Raw genomic sequence first — 18,945 nt, forward strand, 5'->3', positions numbered from 1 at the left:
TTTTGGTTACATAAGAGTGTGTGCAACTGTACAGTGAACTGGAGCAAGAAAGTCATCAGGGTAAAACTAACTTGCTATAAAAGTGGTTAATTTGAATCTGAATTAACTCCTTGACAGAGTTGACCCTGTGGCCTCCCAGCACTAAGTGTGCTGTGGCAGGGTGGGGAATGAGGCTCCTGTGAGATGGCTTCTGACAGAGGTCCTCACTTGTGACTGCCTGGTGCTCTGGGAGCTGCAGCGTAGACATGTGCACATGCCACTGCTTCTCTCCACAGCATGGGGAAACCAGCTCTTTCTCACATCTTACTGATGCTGTGAGGACAAAATTTTACAGACTGATCTTCAGTTTTAACAGGTGTTATGACATATGTGTTAGGCAGGTGAATGAAAGTGGTAACTCCAAAAGTAAAACAGATATAGCTGAGTATCTTCAGAAACACAACAGGAATGCATCGACAAATTTCAATCCTTTCACTCACTTTACAACTGGAGAATAACTCAGGCACCATGTGCCTGATCCTGTGCCATGCACAAGCATCTCAGGAGTCTCAGTGTAAGCAAAGCCTTTGGATTTGAATAGGAGAACTCATGTTTTTCTGCTTTCATCAAATCAATTTGAATAAATCCACTGGCAAAAATGCTGGTTTAGTGGTTATTTAGGAGGATAATTCACAATTATGTTGAAACAAACTAGTATGGATTTTGTGAGAGGAAAAATGTGTCTTCTAGAACATTCTCTTTTCTGAAATACCTGAATCTTTATGAAGTCTAATGTAAAATAACCTTTAAACAGTCACTGCTTATACATATCGATAAAAGGCTCCTGTAGATACCTTCTGTAAATTAGGTCCTCTAAAACTGATATGATAAAAAATGCTGCTTTTTAATATTTTAATTGATTTTGCAATGGTTCTCAAGAGGTGCTGTAAATATGCATTTCAGTTAAACATTTATCAGGCTAATATTTTGTTACTCACATCTTAAATGTGTGATTATCAGAAAGTATACTATTTCTCATTAGGCATAGAGAGAGAACAGGTTTAAAATAAACTCAATGGGTCCCTAAATTCTCTGAAGATATCCTATCAATAATGAACACCACCTGTTCCACCCCTGTTGGTCAAGATCCCAGAGGGCAGGGCATATATTAGACATCTGGAAGAGCATTTAGCAGCACTTACCAAGCTGCTCAGCTTTTCAGAGATAAGAGAATTATTCTTAGAAACTTCTTCATGAGAGTCTTTCACAATTACACACAGTCAGGAGACAGTCAAAGATTTCTCAATTGTATATATCCATGTAATGCAAATTTTAGTGGTTTATTTTACCTGAAGATCAAGTGTATATAACTAGCTGTGTTCCTAATAGCATTGAAGGTTATTTGCAGTTTTGGAGAAGGCAGTAATCACAATATCAGTTCTGCTAGGACATGACAAAGAACTTGTAATATTTCAGTACATATTGAAACTTTAATCTCAGCACTCTATCATAGCTGGCTCTCCCTTGTTTTGGGAAAAAAACATTGATTTTTTTTTCCTAAACATATATAATTTTTCAATGAATGGGTAGATGTACTAGGGAAAGCCTCTATTTCTCAGCAGTAAGTAAAGACTGAAAAGTGTTATGAAAGGAAGAAAATCAGGACTACCTTTTATGTAGCTTTTAGTTCATGGCCTACAAGGATATTGCTTCCTCACTGATGTCTATGTGAGTCAGATTGACAGATGTATGAGGCATTCATTTTCTGTAAAATCAAGCCAAGAAAACCCATACCACTTGGAGTTATTAAAAAGTCTTCTTGTTAAATATATTGTCAGATATCTGTACACTGATGAATTAACCACATTGTAATGCAGCTTGCTTATTTTATGAATAGTCTCAGAATCTACTGAAGTTCTTGTGCAATAGCAGAAAGGATGCTCAAAAATTCCCTTTCTCTTTTTTCTTTAAAATAATGAAAAAATGAAATGCATGTCCATCTGAAGCAATCTTCCATTTTATGTTTTTAGTAAGGCTTCATTACAAGTCAGCCAAAATAGATAGAAAAACTGTTACTCACCTGAAAAAGTTTTGTATAAGCCATTTGTGCAACAGAATTTCACTTCTATGGAGCCTTTATGCCCACCTGCAGTGCCTAGAGCTGAGTTTTCAGAAACCTTTGGGACAACTGGAGGAAGAACTAATGTTAAATGGTAAAACCCAAAAAGAAGAGTAAGGAATAGATTCATCATCTTGCTCTGAACAAGGCTGAACCACACTAGAAAACAAACAAGCTTCCTTTCTAAAAGAAACCATCATTTGAGCAAATCTTGATGGATATCTAATGAATATGAATTTTGTGTCCATGAAGGAACATCTAACAAAAAGTGTTTGGCTGCTGATTTAGTTATAGAGACACATAAACAGATTGATAATTTTGTACCTGCCATGATGTTCCTGTCAAATACTCTCTTTTAGATTGTTTCCATTAAGCTATGTGCAAACACTGCCAGAAGGCCATCTTCTGAATGAGCTGTGGATAATCCAGAAATCTTCAATGGCTACAGTGATATCTTTGAGTTACTGCTTTCTTGATATATTAATTTGTCTAATCAGTCTAAACTGATTTCCACAAGATTGGTAGTTGTGTTGGGAGGTGAAAACATGATATTTAAATGATTATTTATTTCTTGAAGATTGAACTATAAAAATATTGCATTTGTTTTATCGTGTAGATTCTTATGGAATGCACTATTAAAATTTCAATTCTGTAACATTACTCAATAATCTGAGAAGGAAAAGATTCTGTTTTCATGGTACTTTATTACTAGTTCCATGGAAATGAAAAATGTGGATTTTTTGAACCTGGAAATCAAGACCTAATTCTATAGTCTTCTGTTGCCATTACAGGATGTTTAATTCAGAAATTGAAATTATATGGATTTTTTTCCTTTTTTTTCCCCAAGTAATTGTTTAATTAGTAGCATATACAATATACCCCCAAATCACAGGAAAAAGTAATATTAAGCTTCATAATAAAATATATATTTTAGTTTTTCACTCTCTGCTTCATGTCAGCTAATGTGTTTTTAATTTATCACTCAAAATTAATTTCAGAATTCAAACCCAACACTGAAGTCAGCAGTTGATCTAGTAAACTTATAGTGTCATGTAATATCAGTCCCTATGTTTGTACTTCTAAAAATCTGTATTACATATTATTGAAGATCTTTAATACACATACATTACAAAGCTCTGTGCTTGTTACTGTACTGGGTTCTATGGTTTTAAATGATGGTGCATATTATATGAAACATACTATAGCTCATCTTTCCAGAGATGAGTATCTGGCTATGTATTTGTACTTTGATATTGGCTACAATTTTAGTAGATATAAAAAATGTGCTATATTTCAATTACATTTCAAAATGTAGCACATTTTTTAAAGTACATTTTATGCACTTTAAAAAATGTGCTATGTTTCAAATAATTTTTTTAATGAATAGATTGGCTTTTCTAATAGCTCATATATCCTTACAAACAACCTGAATTTTTATTCCAACTGATAAAATAAAATGGTCATTAGAGTTTCTATGAGAAAATGACATGACTACTAGGAGTTGAAAATCCTGATCATTTGATTAGAAAACACTGGTACATCCTCTGCCTCCCCAAAACACGTATTTTTTGATCATGGACAATGAAGCTAATTACACAGTATCTCCTTGCATGCTGACTGAAGCCGGTTTGCATGTTAATGTGGGGAAGAAACAGCATTAAGACTGTCAGTGCTGGACATGCTTCAATGTTGCCTTTTAATTAAAAGTTCAAATTTCTGAGAGAATAGCTGGAAAAGAATGTACCGGAATCTTACACAAGAGCTCGACTTACAAAACACAGCAGTCACATGGGTTTGTTTCCTGTCACACACTGTTAGCATCAATGACACTGCTGCTGCCAAGTTCACTTGATCTATGCATAAAAGAGATGCTTACTTTTCAAGAGTTATTTGCCCAGCAATAATGAAAACATCCCAAATTCCTTCATAGTTAACATGCCCCCGCCCCCAGACGTTATTAATATGCGGCAATAAAGATCAAGAAAAACAAAGTATTGAATTGCTGACCTCAGGATTTTTCCTGTGGGGTGGGGGGGTTACTTTGATTTGGGGTAGTTTAAGTTTTCTCATCAGGAGCAGAGTTTTCTTTTAATGGCTGCTGCATGAAAGCACATTTTCTCTGTTTACTGGCTTGTCTGTAATGTTTTGCATGGATTTCTAGATTGAAGTTCCTCTCATTAATGAAAATTGAGATTGCTGGCAATTCTCTCAAAGCTAGGTTTATGTCCTGAAAGTGTAACAGCCCAAAGAAAATAATGCCCCAAGTTTGTGATTTAAATCATTCATTCCTAACAGTAAGTGAATTATCATATTTTCAAAGATAACATGTCAAAGTTTCCCAGAGATATTCATTCCAATGGCTCACATCTGATTATCTGTTGCACTGGGGTAAACACAAAGTAATTTTCCTTGCACAAGGAAATCAACTCTGTCATAACACAGCTATAAATTGAAGTAGAACTGGCCCACCCTTTTTTGATTTTTAAGTGTAATGGCTCAGCTCAGAACAGCAGTAGAATAATATTTGCATATTTGTTCCATTTTAAAGTCAAATACCATTATTTAAATGATAATTGGAATACTTTCTTTAGTAAAGACAGCATAAACAATACATACATGAATTAATCATCTTTCCTTATGAACTTTACACTCCAATGAAGGAGATAATTTATCCAATGAACAACTACATTGATCAGCATAATATATCTAAAGTTGCATTAGATAAATGCAGAGAATCATTTTAGTGAAAAGGAGGCTGACCTTGGTGCAGTCTTGTAATAATTTTTCAACTTAAATTCCATTTGATTGTTGATTGTTTTAAAAACAATTTTTAAAAGAAACAAATATCAGATCAGAGGAAAAGGCAGTCTAAACCAGTGTCCTCTCTCTGACTGTGAGTGAAAGAGAATGCCTTATTAAGCAAAATTGTATAGATATGCATAATATTCTCTCAATCTGCTGTTCTAAGTTCTTATGTTTCTTGTGTTCTGTGGTATGGCTTTTCTAGTGAATATTAAAAGCAGAGGAAGCATGGAACACCATGTTTCTGTTAGCCATTCAAAAATTTGCTCTGTTTGCTTAATTTTAATTTTTTCCCCCAAAACAATTCCACAATTATTACCTTTCCCCTTTTTCCAAACTTCAGAATGTGTGTACACATTTTTGTTGTATTATGAATACGTGACAGATTGCCTGTTCACATGAAAAAGCAGTATAAGCCAAAGTCACCTTTGGCCTGGTTACCTTTCTAAGATTTTGATCCAGATTCCTTTTAAAGAACACTTATTCTAGACAACCAGATCAGCTCAGAGGCTAGATCCTCCTTATAAAAGAGCCTCCAAATGCCAACATTTTCTGTTGCTCCTTTTTGACAGCTATCACAAAGCTGCACTAGTTAGCCAAGGAATAAAATAGTGGACAACTGAGTGCTCACAGCTGCTTGGGTGTTGCTTTAATCCAGGACACCGCACTCCATGCATCTGTTTGAGCCCTTTCATTGTGAGGCTTGGATGCTGTGGGCTCTCAACATGTTCAGTTCAGAGGAAAAGGCAACCTATGACTGCAAATCAGATCATGGGTGACCCAAATCACTTCCAAGGTGCAAAGCTGTCTGTACTGACCAGATGTCAGACCAGATGTTCTGGTTGTGGATACATCTTGTTCAGGTGTCTGAATCTGGATAAGTCCAGGCAGCATAGCTGAAAGACAAGTTAAACAGTTTAACCAATATGTGATAATGAATTGTCCACTTTTTGGTGGACTATTTATAGGGGTTTATTTCAAATTAATTTCGTACACAAGGTCAATAGACTTTTTAAGTTGAAATACATGGTTAGGAAGAATTTTCAAAGCTTCAGACCCACAGAACACTGGAACATATTTCAGCTGTTCATGTGGGAGAGTCATCACCAGACACTTTCCCATGCCCAGACAAACATCAGAGCAAAATGATCCCACTTGAGTGATGTGAGTAACCGTGTCTACACAACACAGCCAGATTTTCAATGTCCATGAATGATTGTATCATTAAATGGTTAAAAAAAGTGATTACTAGAACAGTTGAATAATTGATTTTTTTCTCAAAACTGAATGCTCTACATGGATATTTGACACAATTGAGATCCTAAATTTATCAAATAAAGCTTTTGTTGTGAATTAGTCACTCCATGACAGCTACAAGCACAAAGAGACATAAACACACATCAAGTATTGCTTTGTGAAATTTGTCACAATTGACAGCCTTCTGTTAAGGTCTCTGACAGAATGTAAATGGGGTCTTTATTATTTGAATAAAGTAAAAAAGAGGAATATGTCAAGTCTATTGAATTTATTTAGACTTTATCACTCTTCAGTTGCACCAAAACAGCCTAGTGCTTCCTACAAACATTTTGCCGGAGACAATATTTTACCTTTTTATGGCAAAAAACAATCAATAACCTTTAAAAATCTCAAAGATCATTTTAACTTTCTTCTAATTTGTTTGTTTTTAAAAACTCAAAATAAAGGTAAAAGATAAACTGTGTCCAGAAATTAGCAAAGGAAGATTAGCCTAAAAATTCTCTTTACCCAAAAATAGAGAAACTATTTGACTTTATTTATTTATCTGTTTATTCATGTTCTCATAAAACATGCCAGAGAATTAATAATGTATTTTGCAAATAAGTTATGATCTAAGACATCAATCTGAGAAGCCACATATGCACATGACTGATCAAGGAAGTACTTAGCCATATGCCCTGCATCAGTAGGACTCAAGCATAATCAATGAGATCCTTTCCAAAATTAAGGCCTGAGGCGGTGAGATATTGAAGGAGAATATTATCACAAAAAGTCATGGAATCATAGAATCGTCTATATTGTAAAAGACCTCTAAAATGATTGAGGTTGATCATTAACCCAGCTCTGCCAATTCCCCCAGAAAATCAAGTCTCCAATTTCCACTGGACTAACTTATCCTCCTGGTCAGACTGACCAATAAATGTACTGAGGTAAAAATAGTCTATTTTTTAAAGGGAATATTTCAAGGATCTTATTCACAGCATAGGCCCCAAGAAGCCATGATTGCATGACCAGGCTGGGGATATGCCATGGGAAAAGGGTCAGTGGTGTGGGAAGACTGAGAGCTAGTGCTGGGGCTGAAAAATTAAGATGAAATCACCACCTCTGGCACCTCTTGGCTGGAGCCTTATACATTCCCTCCAAGATCTGAATGTAGTGAATGACTTTTCAGAACCTCCAAGTTCAGATACTGTTTCCCTTGATTTTTTGGGTAACATTTTGCATGTTCATTCATTCTTTAGTTTTCTGGGATGTAGTTTTTGGTTCTTAGGTTTGATTCTCATTCCTGCACTTTCTCCATTTATGTTGATTTAAGGAGTTTTACATACTCATGATACTGTTTCTAAAAGCATTTAACATTGTCTTATTAGACAATTATTTGATTGCTCTAAATTAAACTTTCAACTGATCAGTTATAAAATGTTGCTTCAAACATACTCCTTTCTTTGAAGCAACAGCATTTATGTGGATTCACTTTTCCTCTCCATTTTTATTTGCCACCAAGCATTTTCCTCTGAGAGCTACTTGTTACAATGGTTGACTCAAACTCTTTTTTGTAGCTGCTATAGAAACTGTCTCCACCACTGACTTGTATTGAAAATAAGCCCAAAAAGCAATAAAATCAAGTGTGGAAAGAAAATGGCAAGATTTTTAATTCTGGAGTAAAGTTCAGCATCATCCTTACAGCAGAATGTGTTGCATGGGGAAATAGCATTTGGGATTCTTGGCTCATTCCTTCCCTTCTTCTCTCAGCATATGCTGAAAACTGAAGAACCACATTAGCAGCCAGACACTCTTTATCCTCAGGGGTCTCATTCCTGAAGCATACTTAGTACTGTTATGCACCAAATGCAGAGCTTTTTCTTGGTACTCAGAGGAAAATTATTTGATTTAGGTATTTGAGAATGTAGTGCTGACAAGTTTGAAAGAGGAAAGCTGACAATCTTGATGCTTGTTTCTTTGTGAAATCTATCTGTGAACTCTTGTGAACAAGACAAACCTTCCCATTTCTTCAAATTCCCTAATATTTTTCCAGTGTGAGATGTTTCTTTATGAAAGTTTTTTTTAAAAAGCTACTTCTGTCATTTGACCCATATTTGTTTCAACTCTAATGCAGCACAAGCAACCCATACTACTTCATACCTCTGGTTACTCATTCTCACTCTTCCATCACTACCTCATGTTGTCAGTACAACCATTTGCAGGGCTTTGAAGAGAACTTGATTAGATAAGTGATCTGGGTTAAACATAAGTCTTTCACATTCACTCATTTACAGAGTTATTTTTCAGCCATACCAACTCCTGATCCAGATGACCACATGAGCCCCAGTCTGAGGTAGATGAGAGGTGGGGAAAGAAACACATCAGGTGCCTGTCAATGCAGTTGGGACTGTGAATGGCTTAAACAAATCGTGAAAATGCACCAAGCTGTCTGCTCTTCTTCTCCTCTCTCCATGGCTGAGAGAACCTTTTCTTTTCTACCCTCTAAAAGAGCTATATCTTTAATTTGGTCTTTTCAGTCTGTCTCATTACTAAAGAGGCTGAGAGGCTGAGATGGGGCAGCATGTGGGACTGTGTTTGAAAGATCGGTCAGGATCCTATAAGTTGGGTGAGCCCCAGTGCCTGAGCTGGGTGATCAGCACTGCATAAGCTGCTACAGGTGAAGAAACACACAAACATATTACATCTATGGGACAATGTGGGGAGTGATGGTGAGATGAGGATGGAAAGGTGGAGTCAGGAATGGCAAAGAAATAAACATCAGTTTTGAACCCCTCTTGGTTATATATAAAGAGCTAACCACTCTTTATACAAAAGCCTGAAACCAGGCTAAGGCACACAATTCTAGGTGGAATATCTACATTGAAGCTTACTGAAGTTTAGCTCCCCCATTGGAATTTCATGTGTTTCTGTTATTTTATCTTACTTTTCTTGAGAGAGACCATTGAAATAAACCCCAGGAGGAACTATGTGCTTGGGTCTTGTGCACCCCATGTGATTCCAATGCCAGGTTTGTACTACCAGTCTTTGTTTACGCACTGGCCTTCTCCCTCTTGGCAGGGCACTGGCAGCCCTGCTCCATTGCCTGTGAACCAGCTGCCCACACAAATGCACTGAGAAGCAGGAGACACCACAGCTGTCAGGCAGCCCGGGGCTGTGTGTTGATTGCTGGGGCAGAAGACTCAGAGCAGAGCCACTGGAAGCCCTGATGCCCTTTTGTCCTTTTTGTCCCTAAGACATGAAGGTGACAGTCGGTTCTCCAGGACAACCGTAAGATATGTTCATCATGAGGCTCCTGACTCAAATGTAGCCCTCTCTGGCCCCCCATCTCTGGTACCACAGTGCAAGGCAAAACCACAATAACACGAATTTTAGCTCTGGGGGCAAGCTGGTAGGTGAAGGAATTCAAACAGCCAACAGTTACCCAGGAAAATATGTTACATATTTTTGAAGAGAATCGAGCCATGAGCTCTCAAGTTTATATTGAAAATTAGGTATGATAATCATGGTTTGAATTTACACTATTTTAATCAACAATGTTCACTTATCATCCACTGACATGTTTTCTCCCAGGACAGCATTTACCAAATAAGATTACTTGAGCTTTCTCAACATTTTAAGAAATATTTTCATTATTTCCAGTTTAATCCAGTTATGTGTAATTTAATTCATATAAATAAATAATTCATTTTAAGATTTTTGAGCCTTTTTTAAATCACCAGCCCATAAATTTACTTACTATATGGGATTTTCAAAACTCTTAGGGTTCTAATTAAATCACAAAGCCTGTTTGGACATTATCATCACAAGTGTTAAATTAACTTCTTGAGAGCCACTAACGAGACCTGATAATGTCAGGTGTTTTACTTTTTCTTTAAGTGACAGAAGAAATTCAGCTGCTGTGAGCTTGAGCTTAAAAAAACCCATTAAACTGAAATAATTGCCGTTAAAGGTTCATTTCTTTAACCTTTTGTTCGATAAAAACTCAGAACCAGTTAACTCAACAGCTGAGAACACATTTAATCTTGATTGCTTCATTCTAGCATTACTTAATTTAATTCTTTTATCTTTATCCCTAGCTTTGAAATCTTACCAGCTCTTTCCAAGCCACTGTGATTGATAGGCATATTACTCTCATGTGAATTGGTAGTGAAGGTGATGTTTCTCTGCTTTGAAAGCAATGCTACAAATGAAATTGAAAACGGTACTTTTAAAAAGAGAAAGAGTACTTATGATTTGCTTAAAATTATCAACCTTGGTGCCAATACAAAAATTGAAGTATAAGAGTAGCCTCATTTACTCATACCCTACGTTTAATTTACATTTTATATCAACCCTTAAGTGCCAATTTTAATGCTAAATGGGCTGTTACTTTGGAAATACATTATTTGGTTTGATGGAGCGCCAGAAGCTTTGATATCTAGTTCAGCACAAGAATAGTTGAGGAAAACCATCCTACATGCAACAATTTTCAAGGACAGTGGGAATATATTGTTCTATTCAGGAAACTCTGCATGCTAGACACATGCTGTTTACAGCTTATATGGACGGCAAGTGGTACAACACTCCACAAGCATTTACCCAGTGTTTCCATTACTCAGACAGCCTTGGTATTAGCTTGTTCTAGCATGTGGATCTTTTAAGTTCTTCCAGCTCAACTGATTCAGAGGTATAGTTTTACTGCAATATGTTCACAGCGAGAATAGCAAAGAAACTGGGAGTCCACATCAAGGTTCAGGTTACTGATTTTGTGTCAAGGCTGGCAAAAGAGCAGCACTGCAGAGCTGAAGCCTCAGAGAGCAGTCTGGGTGGCTTCTGTGGAAGCGCCTGAAATCAGTTCACTTGGGAGCTCCAAGTCCACACTACATGCCTGGGCATGTCCCAGTTTGTGTATTGGGCCCTGACCTTCTGGCTAAGCAGTTCAGAGATGTCATGGGAAGTACCCAAATGTCTCCTAAATTTCCCAGGTGAATCATCAGGCATGTTCAGAATGTGTCTGACACGCCTGACCAGGAAAATCTAAAAGTTATTATTTTCATTCAGAAGCAATTCTTCACCATCCTTGTGGGAGCCAACCTGTTTGATCACCATCCTAGATACTACCCACCTTGAAGGGACTGAGTCTATAGCTCCTAGTGGCAAATCACTGTGGTGGACACCAGTCATGAGGTGGCTTTCCACCATGGCTGGGCTGCTTCACAGAGGAGAGTGAAGGATTTGTGCTACAACAGGGAAAATAAAGGAGGAAGGTGCAACCCTGTCTGCCAGCACAGAGGGTGATTGCCTGTAAAGTCTTAGATCCTCCTTTGCTTCCACAAATGTTTGCAGATTTATTCAGTGATTGACTTTTTAATGTGACATTCCTAGATTAAGGACTAGAAGTCATATTTATTTACATAATTTGTATTACATTAGCATCTAGAGTCCCTAACAAGGTTGATCTCTGATATTCTAGTCAAGATATTCATTTGTTGAGAGTCAGTCCCTAAGAGTTTACAATTTAAAAAAGAAAACACAGCAGTCAGGGGAGGATGGAGGTCTTACCAGGTATATGTGTTCAGACCATTATCCCTTTTCCATTTGTGTGAATTTCATTTATATTTGTATGGTTTTGGCTCTCCCTTTTTTGTGGTGAGCTGAAAGGCTCTGTACACACCAAAACAACCAAAATTTTTCTAATATCTACCATCATGCAGGTATTATTTCTGAAGGACATTAGAATAATACTCATGACATACTGAAACTATTGTTTGTATCAATATAAACAGACTCTAAATGAGGTGCATAAACTGAGCCATTGTTTCATTTTGCGTTTGAAAGATTTACAGGGTGCTAAGCATGCAAACTATCTTAGATCTGCAAAGAGCACTAAATTATATTCCTTCAAATTGAAAGCACTAACACTTCTGGGAGCTTAAGTTTGATTAATGATATCAATGGCCGTAAACATTTGGTTTTCAGATTTTGACCTTAAACAATGCAAGAGCCACTGAAGAACCAGCACTCTATCACATGTAATTTACAGTCCTGTCTTTTTCTGCTCTGTCTTTTCAATATTGCTCAAAGCTTTGTCAGTTAGACCTTGCCAGTTTTTTGTTTTGTTTTGTTTTGGGGTTTTTTTTTGGTACAACGTTTTGTAACAAGAGTTGATTTTGATAGTTCATAGAAATTAAATCAGTACTGAAGCAATGACCTATTAACCTTGGAAGAAGGGGTCACAGTAGCAAGGTGTGAACTGAGGCCTGTTCTGCCTTTAGAGGCATAGGGACAGGTTTTCACATTCTACCTATGCCATGCAAGCTATGCTAGTTTGAATTTACTCAAACTGCATGAAGCCAAAGCAGCGTGCTGCACATACTGCCCTTGAGATTCACATGGAATAAAAAAAATCTGTATTGATCTGTGCACCTGTCTTCCTCATTCTCTTCCTTTATTCTTTGTGCACACCTCCAATCCTGTGTAAAAATCTTTTGACAAGTAGACAGTCTGTCTTTGGTTGTATGCACTTCTCTGGACTTCAAAAACCATTAGAAGCAGGTGAAATTTTGTTATCAGTGATTCTTTGTATTATTATGTTGTCTGAAATATTCTCTCTTTATATAGATTAATTTTTTTTTAAGGAATAAGCTAAAGAAACTCACTAGTTCAACTGAAGATCTTTGTGGGTGAACTGGAGGAACAATGTCATGTCTCCTCTGTGATGCCCAGAACTGCACAGAGGATATAAAGTGAGGCTGCACCAACGCTGAATGCTGGGGGATAACTACTGTTTTTCACCAGCTGTTTATGCTGTACTTGATGCACTCCAGGATGGGGTTTGTTTTCTTGGCTGCCAGAGCAAATGTTGCATATTTGCATGTGTATTATTGAATTGTATTTGTTTTCAATCCTTCCAGTTCTTCAAGATTCCAAGAAAACTACTACTACAGAGGACTGTTAAGTAAAAATTAGATTGGCCCTGAATCATGCTGAAAGGAATAAGTGGTAGGAGATATTAACACAAGGTTTTGCAGACATTAACTGGACATCACAATAGGCAATGCAAAGTTTCTTGCTTTTTTTGAGAACTACTAGCATTAAGCCAAATGTTGTGGCTACAATGAATGTAGCAGAGCCTAGGATAGGTTAACTTTAAAAAAAAAAATATGAAGGTGGGAAAGATAGAGTTGTGGAGTATTTTCTAGGAGTAATATTGTTGATAAGGATCCTGATGGGAGAGGATGAGGATGCTGGGCAAGATCCCTGCCTTTCAGCCCCTGCCCTCCCTCCTTCTGCCTGTGCAGAGGGCTTCCAGGAGCAGTGCTCCGGTTTTGCTCTTGGCACTTCACCATCCACCTCTACCCAGCCTATAGAAACTGTTTTCAAACTATAAGCAAGCCACTTTCAAACCATGTGCCACAGTTGTGAGGGAAAAGGCCATGAGAAGGAAAAAAAAATTAGGCTGAGGAGATGAGGACTTGTCTCATCTTTATAGTTTGCAGACTGCTTTAATTCTTGTCTGTGAGTAGCTCCCACAGAGCAACTAAAATTACAGTGAACTATGACATAATTGAGGAAAAAACAGGATCTTTTTTGATGATGACCATATACTCCTGTCTGCCAATAAAATTACACAGTCACATTTATTTCTGCTTTCACTGTAACCACTCATCCCACTTTTCTGTTTTTAAAAGTTTAAAGAGTCTGAAACAGTACATTATCTACTCAGATTTTTATATGTACTTCAACACCAAAGGTACAAAAGGACTGTTTTGACAATTTGCTGAAAATGCTGCTATGGTTTCTAGCTGTGAAACTGAACTTACATTACCTCAACTGACCGGAGCCGTAGCAGACTCTCAGATGGAATGTATGCATCACTCTTTGCCAATTCAGGGTTATTTAATATGGTATGTCTGGAACCAGCCTTTTTGTTGAAATTGTTTTGGCTAAGAAACTATCCAGATGAGTCTATTGCAAAACTATGTGCTTTGACTGGGATTTTCAAAGTTGGTCTGGAGTCAGTCTGCTCAAAACCAGCAGTGTTAGAGATTACTTCTTTTGAAGACTATCTCTGAAACCAAAAGTTTGGGTTAGTTTTGCTCATTTTTATTTTGTTTATGTATAGGATCATTGCAACTCCTATATGCATATATCATCGCATACAAAACAACTTTACCTTTTTCACTCTCTGTGCTAAAAATATTCAATAAAATATCAGGAGAGATAGATGATAAAGATATAGAAGAGCTCTAATTTAGTCATGTGAATAGAAGATATAATTTTTCAGTGTTCTGTTTAGCCATGAATCATATTACCCAGAAATGGTTAGTTACCATGTTAATGGGAATAGCTGATGTATTGCAGTAAGTGCTGGCATTTTTCTGCTGTGATGGTTTTCTATTCACACTAATGAGCATTTTTCTTTTAAATTGGTTGCACTCTTTAATTCATTGTGATACCTCTTTGACACTCCAGAACAAATTTTGCTCTCAGTCATCCCAGTGCAAATCTAGGATCGGCTGTCTGTTTTCATTGGTGATATACCTTCATTTGTTGTGTGTTTTAAACAAGATTTTAGGCACATTTCCATCACACAATTAGAGCTAAGAAGAATCTGAAGGGTTGGGCTTTTATTTCTTTATGTTGGTGGAAGAAAGAGACTTCGGTCTTATGTAGTTAAATGCACTATTTCATACCTGAGTGTACAGTTATGTGTATCACAGGCTGTAGTAAGTAATGAGTCTAAGTTATCCTCGAAAACAGCAATCATGGTGAGTGAAATATTAAACCCAAGTCAATAGGCATTGCTGAGAAAGCAGAGCTTGTTAACCTGGGCATGACAGCCCCACTGCTGCTGCTGCTGCTCTCTGAAAGGTGACTGAAAGGCTGCGTACTATGGCAGGAAGGAGTTGATGAATTTAGTGGAGGTGAGCTCAGGTACAGCCTCACCTGCCCCACAGCTGGGACATAGGGAGAGGTGACACTTGTGGAAAGGGCAGAAGAAATTACTGTGTCAGCTCCTCCCTCAGACACTGGAGTTCACAATCTGGCATATTCATTTCAGCTGCTTTTCTTGGATGAGATTTGTCTGGATGGTTTTTCAAGTCCTGCGAGGTAGATTGAATTCAATTTTTCATCTTACTCATCATTAAGTGTGTAATGGGCAGTTTCAGGCTTCTGATGAAACTAGGTCAAACAGTAGCTGGCTTGTATAAGCTCCAAATGTCTGGTTCACTAGAGTCTGGTGTGTTTTAAATGAGAATAGATGGTATTTTGATGTACCTTAAAAGGCATAAAAAGATAAATGTACATTAACCATGAATAGATTTTTCTTATAAATATGCTGGAAATCAATTACGTCCCAAGTCCAGCATTTCTCTCTTCAGGCCTTTGGGATGTGGTCACAAATACCATTTCAATGTCCAAAATTCAAGTTATATCGTTTAAATCATGCCAGCTGTCACTGCACTAATTCTAATCAACATCACAGAAAAGATACTTTGAAGTCCAGAGTTTAAACCTATATAGAATTTTAATGCAAAGTAGCATAAAATTTTTATACAGCCACACACACACTCATGCAGTGTTTCAAGTACTTTGTCCAGCTTGTGATGCAATAGATAATATACTATGCAACTATTTCTAGCAAAGTTAATGCAAAAAAAAAACCAAAAACCAACAGCCCAAAACAAAAGAGTTAAAACAGTTTACTATTCTCATTTCTGAAATTTTTAACAGGTGTTTTGGGACCACAGTAAAAGAAAACCATAAAAATTAGGATTTGTAAAGTCTGCAAATGCACATCTTTGTACAGTGTTCACAACAAAGGAAATAAAAACAGAGAAATGTGTGCTAGACACTGCAAGACCAGGCTGCAAGGCACAGTCTAGGGGTTCTCATGTCAGCACTCCTTCTGAGCCCTCAGCAAGCCACCGAGCCAGGCTCCACCATTTCTCTTCACACCTTTTATTCCTTCTCAGCTTCTCTGGGGCAAAACTGCTTTTTTCTTCCACTGTGCTTATAAGAGTAGTTGATTTAATCAAGAACTAGATAATGAATTATGATAATTGTACCTGGATGTGATAAAGAACAGGCTATGAGAGACAGAACATTCAATCAGTAGACAAAGTGTCAAAAAACATGTAAGTATCAACACTGGCCATCATATTTACAAGTTCTCAGAGAAAGTGAATGAGGGAAGTTTTCAGAAAAAGTGAATGAGGAAAGTTTTCAGAAAGTGCTGGTTCCCCACCTTCAGAGTCCCGGAGTCCTGTAATATAACTCATTCTTTGAATCAAAATTTATGCTCTTTAAAATTAAGACACTTTTCCTTTCCTGGACTAAATCCCCATTTGGATCAGTCTTGGTCCAATGTCCTAAGTCTCACTTTCCTCTGCTCAGCATTACACCTTTGATATCTCCACAGATGGGGATTATTCTTCATCTTCAGCTATTCAACAGCCTTGCTGCAAGAACACCTTCTTAAAAATAGGATCAGCAGGTTCAAAACTACCACAGGCCAAAAAGAGTCAAAACTGTGGCTTTTCCACTTTGTAAATGTTAGTCTATTCTGTTAGACTATTGTGTGGAAGTCAGTGCATGACCTGAGCATGTCTAATGGATCAGGTTTCTCTAAGATGTTAGGGTAGCTTTAGCTGCCTCGTGCCTTTTATCAGCTTGCACTGGAGTGTAGAAGCCTTATACCCTCTGCCAATGCATCTTGAGTAAGTGATAAGGCAGTCCTTAAGATCTTTGTGCATTTAAACAGAGGAACAAATTGATTTTAAGTACCTTCTAGGCTTAGACAGGACCTGAGTGCCAGCAGTCTGTGAGCTGTGCACATGGTACTGGGGAGTGTGAACAAAACCTCGTCGGAGGTGAGCAGCTGGTCCCTGGGCTGGGTGTAGGAGTTCAAATGAATACCTGCACTAGCCATTCACATGGCTTCTTTGTAAGGAAAAAATAATTTAAAATAAGTGTATTATTTTTTTCTACCCTGACCCCACTTATTACTTGAGCTGAGTGAATATTTTGCAGTATATATCTTTCCTGACAAACAGAGCTGATTTTTTCCTTCTTGGGTATGAAACCATCTGCCTGTAGCTATGAATAGATTGCAGTTTCCTCATGTTTGTCTCTCTAAAAAATGCAATGATTTCCACCTCCTCCACTTTCACCTCCCCTCTCCCAATCTTAGCTCTGTGGATTGATCCTGACCTGACCTCTGAACTGTTTTCTGGTTACAGAAATCATCAGGGTAGTGTCTTTCAGGCACAGGTATAGAGAGTTCACATATGTTGCTATTTGCTATTGTTTAATCTTCTTTGGTTTTGATAGATGCTCTCAAGAAGAACAAGATGTTACAATGAACACTTTTACACATTTATAATCTATTCAATATCTTAAGATCCGGGGGAAGATACAAAAATGTTGTTTATTTTTTGCTACCCGTGCAGCATAAAATTGAAAAAGGTTGGTTAATAGAATAAACAGTCTTCTGGATAATTTTCTAGACCTAAATCTGACATGGAATTTGAAGTCAAACATGCTTGAAACCTTGTAAATATTACTTTTAAGGTAATTTTTTTGCTATTCTTTATTGTAGTAACATTCTCTGACAAGCAAGTACAGCAGTGGCAGGGTGTAGGTTGAATGAACCATAACAAACATGAATATGCTGAAAACTCACAAGTATTTTTGGAAGAACTTGTGTTTTATTTGGGATGTATTTTGCTATAGTCATTCCAGCTTTTTTTATGTGTGATTAATCATTGCTAATTTGTGAACTGACTAAGACAAGAGTTACTTCTTACTGCAAGTATGTGAGTCATCTTGGTAGATCCAAGGCATGTCACTCTCTGTCTGTTGTAAAATCATATTTTTCTGTCTTTCTAGAAGCCTGTTGTCTAATTCAGCCCTACAGCTGGATCAACAAAACAGCACTGAGTGAATCATTTGCTGTCATCCCTGTAAGCAAGGTTCTTGTGCTAACTCTGAGTCAAGTCTGGAAGTAATGCCAAATTTAAAACATGGCCCCATCTAAGCTGTTTCTTTACAAGTAAATATAATGTCTGTAGTTATCTTAAAGATTTATTTTTATTCTCTGGAAACAAATCTGGGAAAAGAGATGGGAGAGACTAGCTACTGCACTGAATCATGTGAGCCTCAAACAGAAAGGCTGATAGTAACAGATATATATTACAAGCTTTTATATCCTAAAACATGCTGGACACCTCAAAGTATATTGATTGCTTTTTTCAGTGATCTCAATGGCAGTTTAAAGCATTTGCTGTAGCAGGAGATAAGAACCTTTTTACAGGATGGAATGTACCAATATGTGAAAAACTGTCATGTTAACCATGGCATCTTGGATTTCACTCAGAACCTTAGTACGTATTTAGGCTACGTAAGTGCACCAGACACTGGCTGTCAAGAGATGGGTCAGGGTATTCGGCAGTGGCTATTTAATTTCTCAGATTTTCATTAGACACTTAAGCATGAAATTAATTCTGATTTTTTATTTTTTTTTTTACTTTTTAGGGGTCAAAATTGTTTTATGAAACTGTCAAAAAATTAAATCATTTTAATAAGCATTTCAGTAATAGTTCCTTTCATTCTTGAGATGCTTGAAAACATTCCAGTTCTTTTCTCATTTTATGTACTTTAATTAGGAGTTATGTTAGTTATAAATTATCACAAGTTATAAAGTACTTTCTGATTAGCTAATCTAGCAAATTATGGTCAGGAATTTTATCAGAAATTGTATAGACTTGTATTTCTTGGGGTTATTCCAGCACAATGTGATC

This window comes from Passer montanus, unplaced genomic scaffold (genome assembly GCF_014805655.1).
Source record: "Passer montanus isolate IOZ18808 unplaced genomic scaffold, ASM1480565v1 scaffold6, whole genome shotgun sequence".
NCBI lineage: Eukaryota > Metazoa > Chordata > Aves > Passeriformes > Passeridae > Passer > Passer montanus.